We start from the raw sequence: 6,580 nt of genomic DNA on the forward strand, positions 1-6,580 counted from the left end.
CAACAGAATATACATTCTTCTCAGCACCACATTGCACTTATTCTAAAATTGACCACATAACTAAAGCACTCCTCAGCAAACATAAAAGAACAGAAATCACAAACTGTCTCTCAGATCACAGTGCAATCAAATTTGAACTCAGGATTAAGAAACTCACTCAAAACCGCACAACTACATGGAAACTGAACAACCTGCTCCTGAACAACTACTGGGTAAATAACGAAATGAAGGCAGAAATAAAGATGTTCTTTGAAATCAATGAGAGCAAAGACACAACGTACCAGAATCTCTGGGACACATTTAAAGCAGTGTGTAGAGGGAAATTTATAGCACTCAATGCCCACAAGAGAAAGCAGGAAAGATCTAAAATCAACACCCTTACATCACAATTGAAAGAACTAGAGAAGAAAGAGCAAACAAATTCAAAAGCTACCAGAAGGCAAGAAATAACTAAGATCAGAGCAGAACTGAGAGAGATAGAGACACAAAAAAAACCCTTCAAAAAATCAATGAATCCAGGAGCTGTTTTTTCGAAAAGATCAACAAAATTGATAGACCGCTAGCAAGACTAATAAAGAAGAAAAGGGAGAAGAATCAAATAGATGCAATAAAAAATGATAAAAGGGATGTCACCACCAATCCCACAGAAATACAAGCTATCATCAGAGAATACCATAAACACGTCTATGCAAATAAACTAGAAAATCTAGAAGAAATGGATAAATTTCTGGACACATTCACCCTCCCAAGACGGAAGAATCTCTGAATAGACCAATAACAGACTCTGAAATTGAGGCAATAATTAATAGCCTACCAACCAAAAAAAGTCCAGGACCTGAAGGATTCACAGCCGAATTCTACCAGAGGTACAAGGAGGAGCTGGTACCATTCCTTCTGAAACTATTCCAATCAATAGAAAAAGAGGGAATCCTCCCTAACTTCATTAGGCCAGCATCATCCTGATATCAAAGGCTGGCAGAGACACAACAAGAAAAGAGAATTTTAGACCAATATCCCTGATGAACATGACAGTGAAAATTCTCAATAACATACTGGCAAACCAAATCCAGTAGCACCTCAAAAATCTTATCCACCATGATCAAGTCGGCTTCATCCCTGGGATACAAGACTGGTTGAACATATGCAAATCAATAAATGTAATCCATCACATAAACAGAACCAATGACAAAAGATACATGATTATCTCAATAGATGCAAGAAAGGCCTTTGACAAAATTCAACAGCACTTCATGCTAAAAACTCTCAATAAACTAGGTATGGATTCAATGTATCTCAAAATAATAAGAGCTATTTATGACAAACCCACAGCCAATATCATACTGAATGGGCAAAAACTGGAAGCATTCCCTTTGAATACTGGCACAAGCCAAGAATGCCCTCTCTCACCACTCCTATTCAACATAGTGTTGGAAGTTCTGGCCAGGGCAATCAGACAAGAGAAAGAAATAAAGGGTATTCAATTAGGAAAAGAGGAGGTCAAATTGTCCCTGTTTGCAGATGACGTGATTGTATATTTAGAAAACCCTATTGTCTCAGCCCAAAATCTCCTTAAGCTGATAAGCAACTTCAGCAAAGTCTCAGGATACAAAATCAATATGCAAAAATCACAAGCATTCTTATACACCAACAACAGACAGAGAGCCAAATCATGAGTGAACTCCCATTCACAATTCCTACAAAGAGAATAAAATACCTAGGAATCCAACTTACAAGGGATGTGAAGGACCTCTTCAAGGAGAACTACAAACCATTGCTCAACGAAATAAAAGAGGATACAAACAAATGGAAGAACATTCCATGCTCATGGATAGGAAGAATCAATATTGTGAAAATGGCCATGCTGTCCAAGGTAATTTATAGATTCAATGCCATCCGCTACCAATGACCTTCTTCACAGAATTGGAAAAAACTACTTTAAAGTTCATATGGAACCAAAAAAGACCCCACATTGTCAAGACAATCGTAAGCAAAAAGAACAAAACTGGAGGCATCATGCTACCTGACTTCAAACTATACTACAAGTCTACAGTAACCAAAACAGCATGGCACTGGTACCTAAAGAGATATATAGACCAATGGAACAGAATAGAGGCCTCAGAAATAACACCACACATCTACAACCATCTGATCTTTGACAAACTTGACAAAAACAAGAAATGGGGAAAGGATTCCCTATTTCATAAATGGTGCTGAGGAAACTGGCTAGCCATATCTAGAAAACTGAAACTGGATCCCTTCCTTACACCTTATACAAAAATTAATTCAAGTTGGATTAAAGACTTAAATGTTAGACTTAAAACCATAAAACCCCTAGAAGAAAACCCAGGCAATACCATTCAGGACATAGGCATGGGCAAGGACTTCATGACTAAAACACCAAAAGCAAAGACAACGAAAGCCAAAATAGACAAATGGGATCTATTTAAACTAAAGAGCTCCTGCACGGCAAAAGAAACTACTGTCAGAGTGAACAGGCAACCTACAGAATGGGAGAAAATTTTTGCAATCTACCCATCTGACAAAGGGCTAATATCCAGAATCTACACAGAACGCAAACAAATGTACAAGAAAAAAACAAACAACCCCATCAAAAAGTGGGCTAAGGATATGAACAGACACTTCTCAAAAGAAGACATTTATGCAGCCAACAGACACATGAAAGAATGCTCATCATCACTGGTCATTGGAGAAATGCAAATCAAAACCACAATGAGATACCATCTCACACCAATTAGAATGGCGATCATGAAAAAGTCAGGAAACAACAGATGCTGGAGAGGATGTGGAGAAATAGGAACACTTTTACACTGTTGGTGGGACTGTAAATTAGTTCAACCACTGTGGAAGACAGTGTGGCGATTCCTCAAGGATCTAGAACTGGAATTACCATTTGACCCAGCCATCCCATTACTGGGTATATACCCAAAGGATTATAAATCATGCTGCTGTAAAGACACATGCACACGTATGTTTATTGTGGCACTATTCACAATAGCTAAGACTTGGAACGAACCCAAATGTCCATCAGTGATAGACTGGATTAAGAAAATGTGGCACATATACACCATGTAATACTATGCAGCCATAAAAAGGGATGAGTTCATGTCCTTTGCAGGGACATGGATGAAGCTGGAAACCATCATTCTCAGCAAACTATCACAAAGACAGAAAACCAAACACCATATGTTCTCACTCATAGTTGGGAATTGAACAATGAGAACATTTGGACACAGGGCGGGGAACATCACACACCAGGGCCTGTTGTGGGGTAGGGGGAGGGGGGAGGGATAGCATTAGGAGAGATACCTAGTGTAAATGACGAGTTAATGGGTGCAGCAAGCCAACATGGCACATGTATACATATGTATCAAACCTGCATGTTGTGCACTTGTCCCCTAGAACTTAAAGTATAATAAAAAAAAAAGAAAAAGAAAAAAAACCTGTATAGAAAAGAGACTAAAAGTAAATATACTGAAGTGCTAACAGTGGTTCTATTTAAAAGGGAGATTAGGGGTGATTTTTATGCTTTTTCACATTTTTCTGTATTTTTCTAAATTTTCCATAATGAGCAAGTACTAATTTTAATATTAAAATAATGGTTTTTGTTAAGTAAACTGTACCTAAAACTTATGCAATTGGTGGGAAATACTTAAATCCTCAACATTTTGCATTTTTACTTTGGCTGAATTCAATAATAGGAAATCATGTAATTTTATTGTAAAAGATATATTTTGGGTGCCATTTTAATGCGAAAAGAAATGACTTTAACTTAAGCCAAACTCATAGAGGAACTGATTACTCAGGATTGTACCCAGCTGCAAAAAAATTCAATGGGTTATTGAAAGTAGAGGTGACAGCCAGGCACAGTGGCTCATGCCTGTAATCCTAGCACTTTGGGAGGCCGAGGCAGGTGGCTTGCTTGAGCCCAGGAGTTCAAGACCAGCCTGGGCAAGTTGGTAAAACCCCATCTCTATGCAAAATATAAAAATTAGCCTATCATGCCTGTAGTCCCAGCTATTCAGGAGGCTGAGGTGGAGTGAAAGGATCACCTGAGCCCAGGAGGTCACAGCTGTAGTCAGCCGAGATCGCACCACTGCACTCCAGCCTGGGCGACAGAGTGAGACCCAAAGTTGGCTTATGTAGTAGTAAAATCCCTCATCATAAAATCTCAGTATGGAGCACAATACTTTTGTAAAACTCTGATGGACATTTAAGCAAGTGATTAAACTTGACATCACTAATGGTGGGACAAACGTATTATGTCTCCTGATGTGATGCTTCATTTACAAACACATAAAAATCTTGATGGTGAGAGGGGTGCTATTTACAATTACAGCAGGACAGGAAGCAAAGTGGAATAAACCCCACCTATGAAGTATTCTGGACAAAAATCTTCAATATTTAAGCAAGCTTAGGTTTTGGTTTACAAGAAGTATAGAGAATAGAGGAATGGTTAAGTGGCCCAGAAGGAAGCAACCACACAAAACCACTCTGTGGGACATCCTACAAGACACAGGTCTCATCAAAAAGTCAATATATCAATGAAAAAATGTTGCAGATAGAAGAAGCATTCTAGATTTAAAGAGAATAAGGAAACATAACCACGTGCAGTATATCAACCTAGATTTCTTCCTGGGGAAATTTTACTCTAGGGTTGGTATTAATATCAGAAGGAACTAGAGAATTATTGTTAGTTTTCTTAGGCAAGATAATGTTATGTAATTATATGGGAGACTGTCCTTTTGTAGGACATACATGCTGAAATATTTAAGGTGAAATATCTATGTCTGTAATTTATTATTAAAAAGTTTATCCCCTCAATATATATGCCTATTTAAATAAGGTATGCATATATGATACACAAAGTAAAAATGAAAAAAAAATGTTCACAATGCTTGATGGCTGCTTATTTGACTATTCCTCCAATTTTTGTATGTTTGAAATGTTTATAATAAAAATTGAAGAGAAATTATGCTCTTTTAAAAAATTTACATTCCAAGCACTTGGGAGTTGGGAAAAAAAATATTCACAGACACCTAGGTTTGCTTTTTTGCATCTTCACTTAGACCCTAGTGTATTCTGAATCTTTTTAGGAGTAGAATTTATATCCTATCTATCTGATGTCATTTACTGGACGTTATTTTTATGTGTATTTTGGGATTTAGGAGATTATATTAGATATGTGTCTTGATGAAAGAAATGTGCAATTATTGCAAATTGAGTATGAACATTATCCTTCAGCGATCTTTCCACATCTAACATTTCTAATCAGAGTAGGGCTTATAAATTAAACATATCTTTTTAATCTGCTCATACATTATCATACAGCATGTGTGTGTGTCTGTGTCTGTGTGTGTGTGTGTGTGTGTGTGTCTGTCTGTCTGTGTGTATTTAAACTCCAGCATGGCATTTTTCTTTGAAAATGGCAGAAGGTTATTATAGTTATTGATCATTTGTAGAGAGCTGTAAGAGTTCATAGGACTTTATTAAAATATGAAGAACAAAATCTAAGTTTATAGTCTGCCTCTATTCCACCACCACCACTTAGAAATTTCTAGGGCAACGTTTCAAGAGACTATTATATTTCACCACCACTTTTTTTTCTCCCAAGGTTGTCTAAGCTCCCTCCAGAGTGGGTGTTCCATTGTGGTCCTGGGTGTCATGGGAGAGAGTCTGCTGGCTTGTTCCACGTTTCTCCCTCTGATGAGGAGTCCAGCCCATCTAAAGTGTAGGATCAAGGGGCTCTGCTTAGAAAGTAAGACATTTTCTCAAAGTACAACTTACAGAGCTAGTAGTTATTTTGGGGTGAAAATGCTAATAATATAAGTTTGGAAAATGCTGAGTTAAGCCACATTAAACTGGTTTCTTTACTGCAGGACTTCTTAGAATGTTTAAGATACTAATCTACTTTGTCAATCTCCACTGAGGAATACACCATTTCCAAAATGCAGTGCACATAAAACTTTTCTTCTTTTTGGAATTTGATTTCATGAGGTCAGTATTCTGAGGAAAATAGTCTAGGAGATGCTGTTCTGAAAGGCTTCCCTCTTTAAAAATTCCCTCCACCTCCCATTCATACCCCTTCATAATGAAAAACAGCTACTGCTTACTGGGCATGTTCTACATAAGAAAAAGGTATTTCACAGTCAGGAAAACTGAAAACCGAAGTGCAGAGAGGTTAAGTTATCTGCCAGGCATCCCACAGTCATGAAATGTCAGTCATCTGAGCCCAAAGTTCATGCTTCTCATCATTAATGCTTCTATCTCACATCATGAAATTGACCACTTGGAAAACAAAAGATAATTCTTTTAAAATGAGGCAGAAAATGATTTTAACTAGTTTCATCATATTCTAGAATCCATAACAGGCTTCTGAATATACCAGCAGTGCAGCCTCTTGGTGGCTGGGTGTCACTTAGCTACCCATGGTGTTGGTTCTCTAAGCTCTGCCTCAGGGGATAACCCATAGTTTGCTTTGAACGGTAGCACCTGGAATATCTGTAAATCTCCAGAATGGAGAGATAGGCCAGTTTCCTTGTACCTTGAAATGCCTTTTCCT

The sequence above is a fragment of the Pan paniscus genome, chromosome 4 (assembly GCF_029289425.2).
Source record: "Pan paniscus chromosome 4, NHGRI_mPanPan1-v2.0_pri, whole genome shotgun sequence".
In the NCBI taxonomy this organism is placed as follows: domain Eukaryota; kingdom Metazoa; phylum Chordata; class Mammalia; order Primates; family Hominidae; genus Pan; species Pan paniscus.